The following is an 18095-nucleotide window of genomic DNA, read 5'->3' on the forward strand; positions in this document are numbered from 1 at the left end:
ATATACAGAGTCACCTACCACTAGACCTATCCCTAATCTACAGAGTCACCTACCCCTACACCTATCCCTGATATACAGTCACCTACCACTAGACCTATCCCTAATATACAGAGTCACCTACCACTAGACCTATCCCTGATATACGGAGTCACCTACCACTAGACTTATCCCTGATATACGGAGTCACCTACCACTAGACCTATCCCTGATATACAGAGTCACCTACCACTAGACCTATCCCTGATATACAGAGTCACCTACCACTAGACCTATCCCTAATCTACAGAGTCACCTACCACTACACCTATCCCTGATATACAGAGTCACCTACCACTGGACCTATCCCTGATATACAGAGTCACCTACCACTAGACCTATCCATAATTTAAAGAGTCGCCTACCACTAGCCCTATCCCTAATCTACAGAGTCACCTACCACTAGACCTATCCCTGATATACAGAGTCGCCTACCACTAGACCTATCCATAATTTACAGAGTCGCCTACCACTAGCCCTATCCCTAATCTACAGAGTCACCTACCACTAGACCTATCCCTGATATACAGCGTCATCTACCACTAGACCTATCCCTGATATACAGCGTCACCTACCACTAGACCTATCCCTGATATACAGAGTCACCTACCACTAGACATATCCCTAATCTACAGAGTCACCTACCACTAGACCTATTCCTGATATACAGAGTCACCTACCACTAGACCTATCCCTAATCTACAGAGTCACCTACCACTAGACCTATCCCTGATATACAGAGTCACCTACCACTAGACCTATCCCTAATCTACAGAGTCACCTACCACTAGACCTCTCCCTGATATACAGAGTCACCTACCATTAGACCTCTCCCTGATATACAGAGTCACCTACCACTAGACCTATCCCTGATATACAGAGTCACCTACCACTAGACCTATCCCTGATATACAGAGTCACCTACCACTAGACCTATCCCTGATATACAGCGTCACCTACCACTAGACCTATCCCTGATATACAGAGCCACCTACCACTAGACCTATCCCTGATATATAGAGTCACCTACCATTAGACCTATTCCTGATATACAGAGTCACCTACCACTAGACATATCCCTAATCTACAGAGTCACCTACCACTAGACCTATTCCTGATATACAGAGTCACCTACCACTAGACATATCCCTAATCTACAGAGTCACCTACCACTAGACCTATCCCTGAGATACAGAGTCACCTACCATTAGACCTCTCCCTGATATACAGAGTCACCTACCACTAGACCTATCCCTGATATACAGAGTCACTTACCACTAGACCTATCCCTGATATACAGAGTCACCTACCACTAGACCTATCCCTGATATACAGAGTCACCTACCACTAGACCTATCCCTAATCTACAGAGTCACCTACCACTAGACCTATCCCTGATATACAGAGTCACCTACCACTAGACCTATCTCTGATGTACAGAGTCACCTACCACTAGACCTATCCCTAATCTACAGAGTCACCACCTACACACCTATCCTATTATGCACAGTCACCTACCTACACACCAATATCCATTATACAGAGTCGCCTACCATCACACCTATTCCTGATATACAGAGTCACCTATCTACACACTGATATCCATTATACAAAATCACCTACCTCTAGACCTGTCCCTAATATACAACTACCACTAGACCTATACCTAATATCCAGTCACCTACCTAGAGAGCTATCCCCATTATACAGAATCACCTAGCTCTAGACCTATCCCTGATATACAGAGTCGCCTACCACTAGCCCTATCCCTAATCTACAGAGTCACCTACCACTAGACCTATCCCTGATATACAGCGTCATCTACCACTAGACCTATCCCTGATATACAGCGTCACCTACCACTAGACCTATCCCTGATATACAGAGTCACCTACCACTAGACATATCCCTAATCTACAGAGTCACCTACCACTAGACCTATTCCTGATATACAGAGTCACCTACCACTAGACATATCCCTAATCTACAGAGTCACCTACCACTAGACCTATCCCTAATCTACAGAGTCACCTACCACTAGACCTCTCCCTGATATACAGAGTCACCTACCATTAGACCTCTCCCTGATATACAGAGTCACCTACCACTAGACCTATCCCTGATATACAGAGTCACCTACCACTAGACCTATCCCTGATATACAGAGTCACCTACCACTAGACCTATCCCTGATATACAGCGTCACCTACCACTAGACCTATCCCTGATATACAGAGCCACCTACCACTAGACCTATCCCTGATATATAGAGTCACCTACCATTAGACCTATTCCTGATATACAGAGTCACCTACCACTAGACATATCCCTAATCTACAGAGTCACCTACCACTAGACCTATTCCTGATATACAGAGTCACCTACCACTAGACATATCCCTAATCTACAGAGTCACCTACCACTAGACCTATCCCTGAGATACAGAGTCACCTACCATTAGACCTCTCCCTGATATACAGAGTCACCTACCACTAGACCTATCCCTGATATACAGAGTCACTTACCACTAGACCTATCCCTGATATACAGAGTCACCTACCACTAGACCTATCCCTGATATACAGAGTCACCTACCACTAGACCTATCCCTAATCTACAGAGTCACCTACCACTAGACCTATCCCTGATATACAGAGTCACCTACCACTAGACCTATCTCTGATGTACAGAGTCACCTACCACTAGACCTATCCCTAATCTACAGAGTCACCACCTACACACCTATCCTATTATGCACAGTCACCTACCTACACACCAATATCCATTATACAGAGTCGCCTACCATCACACCTATTCCTGATATACAGAGTCACCTATCTACACACTGATATCCATTATACAAAATCACCTACCTCTAGACCTGTCCCTAATATACAACTACCACTAGACCTATACCTAATATACAGTCACCTACCTAGAGAGCTATCCCCATTATACAGAATCACCTAGCTCTAGACCTATCCCTGATATACAGAGTCGCCTACCACTAGACCTATCCCTAATCTACAGAGCCACCACCTACACACCTATCCTATTATACAGAGTCAACTACTTGTATGACTTATAGACTTATATGAGATCTTTTCCAGCCTTGAGACACAGTACTATAGACTTTTTTGGGATTGTCTTTATTCTTCTCTAGCCTTGTAACACAGTATTACAGACTTCTATGGAATCTTGTTTGATCATCTACATCTTTAGAACACATTCCTATAGAGTTCTATGCGATCATATCTGACTTTAGGACACAGACCTATAAACTTCTATGGGATTGTTTCCGATCACCTCTGGCCTTTGGACTCAGTACTGTAGAGGCTTGTTTCTTGCCTTCAGACACAGTCCGTTAGACTTCTATTGACCGTCTATGATCATCTCTGGCCTTTGGACACAGTCCTGTAGACTTCTATGGATTGTTTCTGATCATCTCTGGCCTTGGGACATAGAACTGAAGACTTGTATGGGATCCTCTTTAATCATATTCAGCCTTTGGACACAGTCTTATAAACTTCTATTGACTGTCTCTGATCATCTCTATCTTTGGGACACAGTAATATAATCTTTGGGGTCCTCTTTGAACTTCTTCGGTCTTGGGGACAAAGCAATTTTAGACTTCTATGGGTTCACCTCAGGCCTTGGGTCACAGTCCTATAGGCTTCTGTGGGATCATCTTTGATCATCTCCTACCTTCACAATACTATAGACTATTATAGGATTGTCTCCAGCCTTTGAACACAATCCTATAGACTTCTATGGGATTGTTTCTGGCCTTGGGGCGCAGTCCTATAAACTTCTGTGGGGTTGTCTCTGATCATCTTGGGCCTTGGGACACAGTACTTTAGACTTCTAGAGGGTTGTTTCCTACCTTCGGACACAGTCCTGTAGACTTCTATGAGATATTTCTCAGCCTTGGGACACAATCTTATAGAGTTCTATGGGATCGACTTTGGCCTTGGGACATAGACCTATAAACTTCTATGGGATTGTTTCCAATCATCTCTAGCCTTGGGGCACATTACTATAGACTTCTAGAGGATTGTCTCCTGCCTTCAGACACAGTCCTGTAGACTTCTATGGATGGTTTCTGATCATCTCTGGCCTTGGGACATAGTATTGAAGACTTGTATGGGATCGTCTTTGACCGTCTCCAGCCTTGGGACAGTCATATACTTCCATGGGATTGTTTCCTGCCTTGGGACATAGTCCGGTAGACTTCAAGGGGATAGTCTTTGATTGTCTCCGGCTTCGGAACACAATCCTATAGATTTCTATGGGACTGTCTTTGCCTTGGTACACAGGTGTGGCCAGGACAGTGAAGACTTGCGACGATGGATGTAAACAAACAGTGGAGTTGCAGCTGTCGGAAGGAGGTAAGTGTGCATCTATGGTGGGGGAGGGGGGGGATACGTTAGGTCAGGGGAAGGGGGCAAAACAGATCAATGCACCTTGTTTTAAAGCTCACTTGTCCTTGAAGGTGATCATTTTAATTGAAAAATACAGTCAATACAATTGATTCACTTACAGGAGACCTGTACTATATCATCCCCACCATCTGCTGGTTTTGAATAGAGTGGGGAAGACTTAATTTTTTTTTTTTTTTAACTGCCTGTGGCCACTTTTGGCATTTCATCCCTCATTTCCTGTCTCTGTGACACCGATACAAGAACTAAGGAAAGCAAAAAGTCCCAGACACGGCCTACAGTAAACACAAAGTTCTAACTCCTTCCCGCTGTAGCTAACTTTCTTCTGATTGTATCTCTGTTAAGGAGATTTTAAATAACTTCCTGTCTAGATGGGAAACAAGGTGAAATCTCCCAACTGGTAAATGTAGAGGTAGAGGTATTCGGAACACTACATACAAAGTAAAGACACACATTGATGTGAGTGCTAAAGCATGTAGATAGACAGCTCCATCCTATACCATGCCTCCCAACTTTCTGAGATGAGAAAAAGCGACACCTTTTAGACAAAGTATGTAGGTAAAGGAAACACCCGGCTGTTCCTCCAGTTACATTTCCATGGACCATTGTCATGTACCTGGTAGAAGAGCCTGACACGATGAGGAAGGCCTCTCTTACACTCTAACTCGTGAGGTGAGTGGACAGTTGGCGCAGGAGTACAGAGTGGCACGAGTGCCTGTGGGTCTTGTTAGCAGCAGGGTTGGGCGGAATATCCAGATCGAGCAGAGACAGACCATCGGTGGACCACAGTAGGAATGCCGGATGGACACCAGAGAGCAGGAGGAAGGTGCAAGCTTGCACTGGTAACAGCAGACAGGCACAGGCAGGTAGAAGACAGACGATGAGTAGGCACCAGTGGACTGTAGGCAAGGGCTTGCAGCTGGCAGTCTAGCAACATTTGGAACAGAGTCAGACAAGCTGGGTCATACACCGGCAGAAGGATCAGGTGCAGAAATGAAGGCAGGAGTGAAGTCAGGATACAGACCGAGTCCGTAAGGCCCTATTCACACTTGTGCAACCTAAAAATTGTGCAATTTCCATTGCAACGTTACCATGATAGGACTTTAATGCAACGTTGGTGCGTTTTTGATGCGACTTGTGTAGATTGGAAAATTGATTTGAATTCTGTGTGAAGAATAGCTGGTTGTTAAAGCGGAGGTCCACCCTAAAGTGGACCTTCCGCTCATTGGAACCCTCCCCCCCCCCTCCGGCGCCACAATTGGCACCTTTCAGGGGGGAGGGGGGTGCAGGTACCTGTACAGTACAGGTATCTGCACCCACTTCCGGCGTAGATTCTGCAGAAGGTACGCCCCTTTCCGCAGAATCTACGCCCCTTTCCGAAGGTCCCCCCGCTGCATGCTGGAAAACACACGGATCCCAGAGACAGCGGGGACCATCCTTATTGCGCAGCGTGACTCGCGCATGCGCAGTAGGGAACCAGGAAATGAAGCCGAAAGGCTCCACTTCCTGATTCCCATACCCAAGATGGCGGCGGCAGCACCCGAGAGACGATCGAAAAATCGGCTTCGGGTGCCGAAATCGCGGGCGCGCTGGGCGGGTAAGTGTCATTATTTTAAAAATCAGCAGCTGCAGTATTTGTAGCTGCTGGCTTTTAAAAAAAAAAAAAACGGCGGACTCCCGCTTTAAGGAGCGGGGCCGGGAAGCCAGAAGATGTGTCCTTAGCAACTGATGACTCGTCAGCTGTCAGCGGGTTTCCACACTGACAGCTGAATGTAAAAAAAGAATGCCCTCAACATGGGGGGGGGGGTGTTTAGGACAGGGGGTGCCTCTTCCCCACAACCCTAGGCAAAAAACACAAATCGCTATAAAATTAAGGCTAAAAACACGACATACTTTTCTACAGCTTCTCCATTGAAGTCTATTGAACCAAAAATGCACAGTTTTGTTTTCAAAAAAGTCTTTGACCCTTTCCAAAAATGCAGCGGCTGAAATAAGCATAGATATGAATGTGTCCCATAGGAAACCATGTTAAATTAATTGTAGTGCGTTTCTGCAAAAAGCAATAAAAAATGCATAGGTGTGAGTCAAATAGAGAGGGTGAATCTCCAGGAAGTGAAGGCAAATTCCTGTAATAGAACTATGGGCTACAGATAGCAGTAAACCCGGACAGGGGTCCTAATCCTTTCGGACTTCATTTAACACAAAAAAAAAAGGTTTTGGCTGTAGAAAAATGTAAGGAAACCTTTGAAGTTTTGAACTGCCTCTCTACAGCTCCATACTTACATAGTTCTTGCACTGAATCCATCCAAGTCCTGCCTCAAAGTCCCTACACTTGTAGTAGAACCCCATATAGCCAAAGTAGCCAGTGGCGGCTGGTGCTCAATATTTTTTTGGAGGGCGGCAAACAACCCCCCCCCCCCACTCCTCGCTCGCACCTTCATCAAACCCCCCCCCCCCCAGCCCGACGGCAGTGATCAGAGGCCTTACTGTTAGGAGGCTGCAACTGTAGGTGCTCCAGAAGAAGAGCCAGGGCTTCTCCTACCGGCCGAACCTACCGGAGTGTTTCCTGACGGATGGGCTATGGGCATAGGGGATGTCCAATGCATCATTCGTTGTTGATGCTCAGCCTCAGTGACCTCTGCTCCTTGGGCTTCTTGCTGCCGAGATTGCCCTCGTCATTCTTACTCTCTTCATAGCCTTCCTCTTCAACCTGGTCTGCTCTAAGATTCCCGGCCAAACGGGTCGCAGGACCCACATCCTGATTGGCTGGGAGAAAAAACAGGAAGACAATATTGTCACACAACTGAATGGGCTCTCTGCACCCTGAGCCCACCCTTTTTTGAAGCCAATTAGAGCTTCATGTGCTTAAAAAAAAAAAAAAAACTCCATTGAAATCCATGCGTCCAGCACCCTGCATGTAGATTAGAGGCTGGGCGCTTGGATTGGGCTGGGTACGGTGCCCCTGCACCTGATATGGATTGGCCGCCACTGTGCATAGCAGAACTCCATAGACTCAAAGTCCCTACATATGTAGTAGAACCCCATAGACTCAAAGTCCCTACATGCATAGAAGACTACTATGTGTCTAATGGTACCCCGTAGACTCAAAGTGCCAACATGTGTAGTACTAGTAGAACCCTATAGACCCAAAGGCCTTACATGCATAGCAAAATCCCATAGACTCAAAGTCTCTATGTGCATAGTAGAACCCCATAGACTCAAAGTCCTGACATGTGTAGTAGACTCCCATAGACCCAATGTCCCTACATGTACAGTATAATCCCATAGGCTGAAAGTCCATACGTGCATAGTAAACTACTACTGTATGTGCGTAATGACACCTCATAGACTCAAAGACCCTACATGCATAGTAGAACCCCAGAGTCTCAAAGTGACATGTGCAGCAGAACCCCACAGGCTGAAAGTCCATACATGCACAGTAGAAGCTTGTAGACTGCAAGAGGGCTGAGAGATGGCTTGAAAGACAGCCCCCGTTGAAATCTGTGGGATTCTACAGCACCTACTTTGGCTTTAGGGAAAAAGAGGCTGGTAGCAGAGTGTGAACGATGCGGTGGGCTCTTATGGCAAGAAAGTGGTAAATATGGATTAGTAGAAGGGGGCGGTGGGTTAGAGCAGTGATGGCGCACCTTGTCACCCCAGATGTTTTGGAACTACATTTCCCATGGTGCTCACCTACACTGCAGAGTGCATGAGCATCATGGGTAATGTAGTTCCAAAACATCTGGGGTGCCAAGGTTCACCATCACTGGGTTAGAGAATCTCAGTTGGGAAGGAGGGGAAGCAAAAGGGGTAGGGCTAAAGATAATGCCATGTCAACAAAAATTAATTCAGTCAGGGAGCTTTAGATATACAAGCATTAAATCAGGGGTGCCCAACCTTTTGAAGAGCAAGGGCCACTTAAGCTGCTTGGCAACCTGGTCGCGGGCCACAATGAGCGGAGTGGGTGGATGGCGGATTGGATTGGATATAGGCGTTTGTAAACGGACACATCTTCCACTCCTTAGAGGTGAATGGAGGGTCCGATTGGGTTGGACTGATCATGTGAAAGGGGCCTAAGGTTGCATTCACACTGCTGCACTGTTGTTTACCCATATCACGGGTGCAGCACAGTTCACCTATGGCTTTCCTGCAGGTTATCTGCACTTTGCCATAAACTTCTATTATAGCCTGTAGGTGTGGTGCACTTTCAGAAAGCTCACCAAACTTGCAGGTAATAGAAGTCTATGGCTCAGTGCAGGTAACCTACAGGTGCACTTCTCTGCACCTGTGGATCAGTTTGAAAGCCGCCCAGTAGCTACTGCAGAACAGAAATGCCCAAATATACACTGTGATTTTAGTAATAAACCTTCTTCTAATAACAGTATTCTATTTTATTCCATCCCAGAGCAGGGGGTCGCGGGCCACATGTGGCCCCCGGGCCACTGGTCGGGCACCCCTGCATTAAATGAAGAGCTTCTTGTTACAATGTGGCAGAATCATGTTCTGCTGCACTGTTTACGTTCACATCTTCTCCCCACAGAAGGCGCTCAATGCCAGGCGGGTGTCAAGCCGGAAGCAATTGAGGCAATGCCCATACTGCAGTCATGACAGGTTCTCTTTACATCGCCCCTAATGGCAGTTTTGGACGGGAGCAGAACCTGCTCCCTCCGACCTTTCCACCGCAGACTATTTACCTTACACCATACATATTGTATAAGAGGTTATGTACTTCAGGCATTCTTTGAATAATTTAAAGCACAAAAATCCCCTGAAGAATATCAGAATGTGGTTTTCCCACCTACCAGATGTGTTCCACAAGTGTCGTATTTACTAGAATCACCCCATAGGTGTCTGGAGGAGGATATATAAATCCTTAGGCCCCTTTCACAAGGACGGATAGAATGGTGCTTTTAGCTGTGGTTTTTCTAGTTTTCTACCGCAGCTAAAAGCACACAATGCTTTTCTATGGTCCCATTCACACACAGCGTTTTCATTACATGCGGTTCGGTGCGAATAGAAAAAATAGAATTGAATGCGTCCAGGTGCGATGTAGCGCAGCTATATGCATATAACCGCAGGTAATCGCAGTCTTTTGTGTCAACTGCGGATAGCAGCGTGAGAAGGGATTCAAGGGACCAAAAAAATAAATTTAAAAAAAGGGTTGCTATGGGAATGACTATATTAGATAACTGCAGCTGAACGCAACTGCACAGAAACGCACATAAACGCAGGTAATTGCACTGTGCAAATGCAGCTGATCGCTGTGCATGGAGTCTTGAATTTCACTGAAAAAAATAAACATGCTACACTGCGGCAGAACAGCCGTCCATGTGAAAGGGGCCTAACAATGATCTTCTATTATTTGCGCCTTTATGGTCACACCATGGAAGCATTTTTTTTCTTTTGCACTTTTGGAGCAGATAAAACAAAAACATGTTGATTACTTTCTGTGCTTTCTGCCTGTCCTGACTTTTTATCAGTTGCATTGTTCCCAGTTCTCTCCTGAGATTATAAACCCCTACCCCATGTTATGGAGCAGAGGATTGGGGGAGGTGTTCTGTAGTCCTGTCCTAAGGTAGAAACACCGCTTCTTGTTTAGCCAAGTGGGTTGAACAATGTCCCGGAGGAGGAACCCCCCTCACCTGGAAATTATATTCTGACATCAGCCCCCGGGTGCTGCCGGAATACACAGATCAGCGGCTGTAGCTGCTTGCTGGCAGCACAGGGAAACGGCATGCTGTCAGTTAATTTAATTATCTTTTTATAGGTGGCATGGTTAACAAGGTGGTATTACCTGAATGTGCGAGTTAGTGCCCTTCATAGCTGGAGCCCAAATGACTGCACCGGGCCGCACAGTGCTAGGATAACATCTTTTTACTTGCCAGTGACCAAACACTCAGTCATTTTGAGGGGAATAGCGTTGAACATTGATCTCCCTTCACCAGTTCTTTAAACATGTTACACTTTACTTGCTTCAGTTGGAAGACATAAAGGGAAGCTGCTGCATACTTTGTGAGTCTTCGCACACCTGTGGTCCAGGCTCAGTCCATAGGAAGGTTCTGTTAGACAGCAGACCCTAACATAGGGTCCCTGACACTTAGAAGGTTAGACCATACAGCCCCCATTTCACCCTCATGAGAGAGCCTCCATCACCAGCTCCTCTCCCAAACTGGCTGCTCCTCCCTCCTTTTACTATTCATCAGACATGATCCAGTCCATAGTTTTCCTGCCACATTGACAGGTAGACCTTACATCCTCCCAAGAGTCCCAACAGAATCTCCTCCTCAACGTAAAAATATAAACTTAGCTTACCTTAGTGGACAGAGTCAGTCAGTAGAGCTGTGGGCAGTATCAGTAGGGCAATGGAAGGTGTGTGGATGGTGTCAGAAGAGCCAAGAACGGTGTCAGTAGGGCAGTAGATGTGTCAGTAGAGAAGAGAATGGAATCAGTAGGGAAGGGGTTGTTGTCAGTAGAGCAGAGTTGGTGTCAGTAGAGCAGTGGATGAGCCAGTAGGGCAAGAGGTTGGTGTCATTAGGGCAGTGGATGTGTCAGTAGAGCAGTGGATGTGTCAGTAGGGCGGTGGATGGTGTCAGAAGGGCAGAGGATGGTGTCAGTAGAGCAGTGGACAATTATCAATAGAGAAGTGGATGGTGTCAGTAGAGCAGTGGACAATTATCAATAGAGAAGTGGATGGTGTCAGTAGAGCAGTGGATGGTATCAGTAGGGCAGTGGAGGTGTCAGTAGAGCAGTGGAGGTGTCAATAGGGCAGTGGAGGTGTCAGTAGAGCAGTGGACAGTGTCAGTAGGGCAGTGGAGGTGTCAGTAGAGCAGTGGACAGTGTCAGTGGGGCAGTGGAGGTGTCAGTAGAGCAGTGGACAGTGTCAGTAGGGCAGTGGAGGTGTCAGTAGAGCAGTGGACAGTGTAGGTAGGGCAGTGGAGGTGTCAGTAGAGCAGTGGACAGTGTCAGTGGGGCAGTGGAGGTGTCAGTAGAGCAGTGGACAGTGTCAGTGGGGCAGTGGAGGTGTCAGTAGAGCAGTGGAGGGGTCAGTAGAGCAGTGGAGGTGTCAATAGGGCAGTGGAGGTGTCAGTAGAGCAGTGGACAGTGTCAGTAGGGCAGTGGAGGTGTCAGTAGAGCAGTGGACAGTGTCAGTGGGGCAGTGGACAGTGTCAGTAGGGCAGTGGAGGTGTCAGTAGAGCAGTGGACAGTGTCAGTAGGGCAGTGGAGGTGTCAGTAGAGCAGTGGATGGTATCAGTAGAGAAGTGGACAGTGTCAGTAGGGCAGTGGAGATGTCAGTAGGACAGTGGATGTGTCAGTAGAGAAGTGGAAGGTGTCAGTAGAGCAGTGGATGTCTCAATAGAGCAGTGGATGTGGACATGTCAGTAGGGCAGAGGTTGGTGTCAGTAGGGCAGTGGACAATGTAAGTCAGTAGGGCAGTAAACGTTGTCAGCAGTTTTTATTTTTATTATTTTTAACAGCCTTGTTGGGGGGCTTTGGTGAAATATCAGGGACCTCTGATGTCTTACTTTTGAGACAAAGAACGTGATTGAGGACACAGTCCCAGTCCCAGTGGCGGCTGGTGCTCCATTTGTTGGGGGGGGGCCGTCAAACAAACCACCGGTTATCAGATCTCTATGTCCCTATCCCTATTATAGTGTTCATGTGGGTCAGTGGGTGGTACTCACGCAGTTGGGCTCTGGCTTGTTGTGGCTGGCTAGGTTGCCGGTGATGCAGAGCAGAGAGATTGCTCCGTTGAGGACGGACATCTCCCGGATCTCCCCATACATCCTCCCCGGTGCCAGCCAATACGGTCGCTTCTCCTCTCGGCCAATCGGGTCTCAGGATCCGCTTCCTGATTGACCGAAGGAGAAGCAGGAAGACAATATTAATATTAAATATTAATTTGCTATCATCACACAACTGGGTGGGCTCAGGGTGCAGTGCTCTGCTCCCGCAGCCCACCCTTTTTTGAAGCCAATTATCAAGTTCTAATCATGTGCTTAAAAAAAAAACAAAAAAAAAAAAACACCCATTGAAGTCCATGCGTTCGGTGCCCTGCATGGGGATTAGGGGCCAGGCGCATGGATTAGGGGCCAGGCGCTACCACTTCGCTCCTAATGGAGCCGCCGCCACTGCACAGTCCTCACTCTCCATCTCTGGATCCTCAACTGCACAGAATGAACGAGTGGAAAGAGCTCTGCAAAGTCTCTCTGTTCATTCAAAAAAAGAAGCATAGCAAACATATAGTATATCTGAACACAGCAGCATGTCTGAATGACGCCCTAGTGGCCTGTTCACACTATTGTGCTACAGTAACGCACATGTTACTGAAACACATAGGGGGTTATTTACGAAAGGCAAATCCACTTTGCACTTGTAGTTTGCACTTGTATTGCAAAGTGCACTTGAAATTTCACTGCAAGTGCACTTGGAAGTGCAGTCGCTGTAGATCCGAGGGGGACATGCAAGGAAAATAAAAAACAGCATTTTAGCTTGCACATGATTGGATGATACAATCAGCAGAGCTTCCCCTCATTTCAGATCTACCTCTCAGATTTACAGCAACTGCACTTCCAAGTACACTTGCAGTGCAATTTCAAGTGCACTTTGCACTTGTAGTGCAAAGTGGATTTGCCTTTTATAAATAACCCCCATAATATCACACATTGGTATGATGGGATGCCTTTCATTATGAATGGAACCCCAGTGCACCTTCTCAATGCACCTGCGTTATGTTGCACTGCCAAAAAAGGTTGCATGCACCTTTTTTAGTGCATTGCACAATTCATTCAATTGAATATGTTGCCTTAACACAACGCACTTTAATGTGCACTTCAACATGGGGCAACAGTGCAATTGACACTCTGATGGGCTGGAGGGGGGGGGGGGGTGCTGTCCCATTTCTCTGATGGGCCGGAGAGTGCTGTCCCTTCCTCTGAATGGCTGAGTGTTGTCTCTTCCTCTGATTGGCTGGGGAGTGATGTCCCTTCCTCTGAGCAGCTGAGTGCTGTCCCTTACTCTGATTGGCTGGGGAGTGCTGTCCCTTACTCTGATTGGCTGGGGAGTGCTATCCCTTCCTTTTGGATGTCTGGGGATGGCTGTCCCTTCCTCTGATTGGTTTGGGAGTGCTGACCATTCATTTGATTAGCTGGGGAGTGCTGTCCCTTTCTCTGATGGGCTTGGGAGTGCTGTCCTGTCCTCTGATTGGCTAGGGAGTGCTATCCCTTCCTCTGATTGGCTGGGGAGTGCCATCCCTTCCTCTAATTGGCTAGGGAGTGCTGTCCCTTCCTCTGATTGGCTGGGGAGTGCTGTCCCTTCCTCTGATTGGCTGGGGAGTGCTCTTCCTTTCTCTGATAGGCTGGTGAATGCTCTTCCTTTCTTTGATGGGCTTGGGAGTGCTGTCCTGTCCTCTGATTGGCTAGGGAGTGCTATCCCTTCCTCTGATTGGCTGGGGAGTGCTATCCCTTCCTCTAATTGGCTGGGGAGTGCTGTCCCTTCCTCTGATTGGCTGGGGAGTGCTGTCCCTTCCTATGATTGGCTGGGGAGTGCTGTCCCTTCCTATGATTGGCTGGGGAGTGCTTTCCCTTCCTCTGATTGGCTGGGAAGTGCTGTCCCTTCCTTCCCAGTCCCAGTGTTGTTGTGCTTGATGTTACAGCTGAGATCCAGGCATGTTTAGGTACTTATACTAAATATATGCAAAAACAGATTACTTTTTTTTTTAACCACTTGAGGATTTTAAACAGAGATGTGTCTTAAAAAAACTTACATATCCTAAAAGTCCAGCTCCTATTTCTCTGCCTTCACTTCTTCTGCTCATACTACCAGCAACTACTGGCTGTCAAAGTGGCAGCCAGTAATTTATTTATTCTACACAGTAGAGGCCCGTACACACGATCGATCAGAAAATCGGAAGTAAAATTTCATCCAACTAATGATCTGTCGATTTTCGGATCGTTAGTATAGTGCTTTCGACAACTGATTCCGAATTTTCAGACGACAAAAACTGGATGTGCACGGTATAAAATGTAGTCATATGTGAACACAGCGTCCAATTTAATTAGCACAGTTTTTGTCGGGAAAAAATCATAGGAGCAAGACTACGCATGCTCAGAAAAGAAAGCACACATACAAAACAGTTTAACACATTGCATTACTCCTGAAGTTGAATTTTGTTGTACGAGAATTTTCGCATGTTGCGTAACCTCTTCGCTTTCGATATGATACTAGCATGCAACAAAAAAATGGACAAAAAGTCCTATAATCTGATTGTGTGTATCAGGCTTTAGGTTGTCAAAACACAACCACTCCTGTGTAAAATGGCACTTGCAGATAGTCTACAAGTGTCATTGAATAAATACAATGAATTTGTGTATTTTTACATTGTAATTACTATTTCAGTTATACTGTTTGCACACCGATCAGGCATAACATGATCACCCACCTAATACTGAGTCGGTCCTTTTTGCTGCCAAAACAGCCTTGACCCATCGAGGCATGGATACCACTAGACCTCAGAAGGTATGTGATATCTGGCACCAAACCATCAGTAGCATTAAAGTGGAAGTAAACCCTACTATTGTTTTCAGCCAAGGAAGCTGGCATCTTGGCCTCTATTTAGTATACAACTGCCATGATGCTACACATGCGATTAGTTATGACACCAGACATTGGATGGTTTGACAGTCTGATTGAGAGTACAACCAATGGGAGTGTTACATTCCCAGCACATGCCGGAAATTTTACTTATTTGAAATGGTTAAATGGATGGGTTTACTTCCACTTTAGGTTCTGTAAGTTGTGAGGTGGGGCCTTTGATTTTTCAGCACATCCCAAAGATATTCTATTGGATTGAGATCTGGAGAATTTGGAACTGGACCAATGGTTTGTTGACTTGGCCTCCAATGTTCACGTGCCCATTGTAGGTGCATTTGCAGGGAAACAAAATCCAGCACATCCCCATTGACAGGGGGGAGCTCTGCCTTGTTCACATAGGCAGAGTTCCGCCCAGTGTGTCTCCTCGCAGAGCAGTGGGTGCCGTCCGACATCCATTGGCCCGCACCCGCTAATCGGCTTCTGCTGTGACTAATCACAGCACAGTTGGTCGAGGCCCCTACCCGGAAGTGCTGGATCACGTATCTACTATGTGATCCAGTGCAGGAGAACTGCTTTGCTGTCCTACTCCCACGTGAGGCAGTCGGCAAGCGGTTAACTCCACTGGAGAACAGGAATCTGGAAATGCTGTTTGGCAGATTTGTCTGGGTCGCAAAGCTAGCTGAGCAGAATTACAAATCTTTTGGCAGCTCAAACACTTCCGATGTGCATTTTGAATGTGTATTTAGCCGTTCCCCCAGCGATGAGCTGTAAGTTCCCCAGCAATGTAATTAGATTGCCCTTTTCTATTTCCTCCCTTTTAGTCCCAGGACAATACTCCGGCATGGAGGCAGCGGGGCGCCGTAGTGTATCGGAATGGCATGGCCCTGTTCAGGGATTAGGAATGATGGAGGTATACTATGACCTCACCTCCGCTCTCTGCTCACTGCCGTCACTCCATTCATCTCAGCACAGGAAGTGTGTCATTACCATAAAACATGGCTCTGTCAGGTCCTTCTCATTTAAAATGACTAATTATAAGGCAGGCTCACTCAATCCACCCTCCTGGGGAAAGGCAGGATGGATGGTAAACCATCACTAGACGAAGCCTCTCTGGATGGAGACTCGTCCCCATCCATCCCCTTGGCTCTTTACATCGGCTCGATATCTCCATCAATTTATTTTCAGCTATTGCTTTTTATTGTTTTACATCTGATGTCGTGTTGTATCTACGGGGTGGAGGCCCACATAGCGATGAGCGAAATCATCTCAGCTGAATTGATTTTTCAGCGAAATTGCAGAGTCTGCTGAAGTGGACTGGAATTAGAAATGCAGGGTAGAGCTTAGGCCTGAGGTCGGGGAGGTTGAGCCTCTAGTGGATTAGCAATTCCAACTGTCATGGACTGTGGTCCATATCTACTGAGAGATGGACAGTCCAAGCGATTGCAGGAGTGTTCCACAGGCTGTGTCAAGACACAGGTGTCATGGAGATGCGCAGGGGAGTGCTGGAGGCACAGGGGTTCACAGAGAAACATTTGGAGGCACAGGGCCACACAGGGGTACATTTGGAGGCACAGGGCCACACATGGTGCATTTGGAGACATAGGGATGCACAGAGATAAAAGGGCACACTTGAAGGCACAGTGGGGGTGCACAGAAACACACTGGAGACATGGGCACGCACTTGAAGATACAGGGTCACAAAGGGGTGGACTTGAAGGCACTGGGGTCAAAGGGCATACTTGGCGATACAGGGGTGCACAGGGACACACTGGACACAAGGGGACACACTTTGAGGTACAGGGTTACCCAGGGGTGCATTTGGAGGAACAGTGGTGCACAGGGCACATTTGGAAACACAGGGGCACATTGGAAACATGGGGGCACACTTTGAGGTACAGGGCTACCCAGGGGGGAGAAATGGAGAAACGGTGGTGCACAGGGCACATTTGGAGACACAGGGGCACACTGGAGACATGGGGGCACACTTTAAGGTACAGGGCTACTCAGGGGTGCATTTGGAGAAACGGTGGTGCACAGGGCACATTTGGAGACACAGGGGCACACTGGAGACATGCAAATTGCACTTGGAGGCATAGGGTAACACAGGGAACACAGAAGACATGGGGGCTTACTGGAGACATAAGGGTGCGTTTTGAAACATCCCTTGGGAACCAGAAGATTATAAATGAATACAGGAATATATCTATAACAGAGGATAGTGTGCCGGACTACATTAGTTGTTACACTCAACAGGAGAATGGACGCAACACAGCCTCATGGTACCAACAAAAAACTGTAGTCCAAGAGACACACTAGTCGCCACCATCAATTGTCCCTCCCCAGAGGGTATTTATATGAAAAGGGCACAACCAAAAATGTAAAAAAAAGGGAGAAGAAGATGTGGCAATAGTAATACTAAATAAAATTAAAACTTTTTTGGTCTAGGTGTAGCAGTGTGGTGCTTAAACGCTGAGCCGTGCGTTGCTTCTCCAGTTGCCAATCAGCAGAGCTGTTTCCCGATTGGCAGTGGCACCGCCACACTGGGTGAAACTGGGAAGTGCAAGCAGCCATGTACTGCAAAGAAAACCCAGTGTCGGATCCCAGCAAAAGTCAGTGTTACACTATCTGTCTGAAATTTACTGACATGACTGGTAAAAATGGTGTAGCCATGGTGTTAGTACTAATGAAAAACAATCCACCAAATCACTCCACTGCCAGACTTCATACATCCTTTCCAGAGACAATGAACAGTCTTTTGCAAGCTTTGTTTTTGTTGTTTTATGGAGGGGGTACAACTTGGATAGGGGTTGGGATATGGGATGCCCATAGAATTAATCATTGCCATCATATTTACAGATTTCTTTATACTTTGATTATAGTTAGAGCCTGAAGATTGAATGTGCACAAGTAGAATTCTTCTCCTGCAGCTCTCTGCAGTCTGTTACTCCCTCTGCATCTCCATGCAGACGACTGTTCATAAGAGTTCTCCATCCATTACCGTGTGAAGGATAGGAACGTCACTTTTGACCG

General features: G+C 46.8%; 1 protein-coding gene across 2 annotated transcripts in view; it reads left to right on the forward strand.

The window, feature by feature from the left end:
- Positions 1 to 18095, forward strand: part of FBXL16 (F-box and leucine rich repeat protein 16) — a 110385-nt gene that overhangs the window by 36793 nt on the left and 55497 nt on the right. The gene's annotated exons all lie outside the window — the stretch shown is intronic.

The sequence above is a fragment of the Lithobates pipiens genome, unplaced genomic scaffold (assembly GCF_037356315.1).
Source record: "Lithobates pipiens isolate NorthernLeopardFrog02 unplaced genomic scaffold, aLitPip1_a1.2 Scaffold_22, whole genome shotgun sequence".
Classification (NCBI taxonomy): Eukaryota; Metazoa; Chordata; class Amphibia; order Anura; family Ranidae; genus Lithobates; species Lithobates pipiens.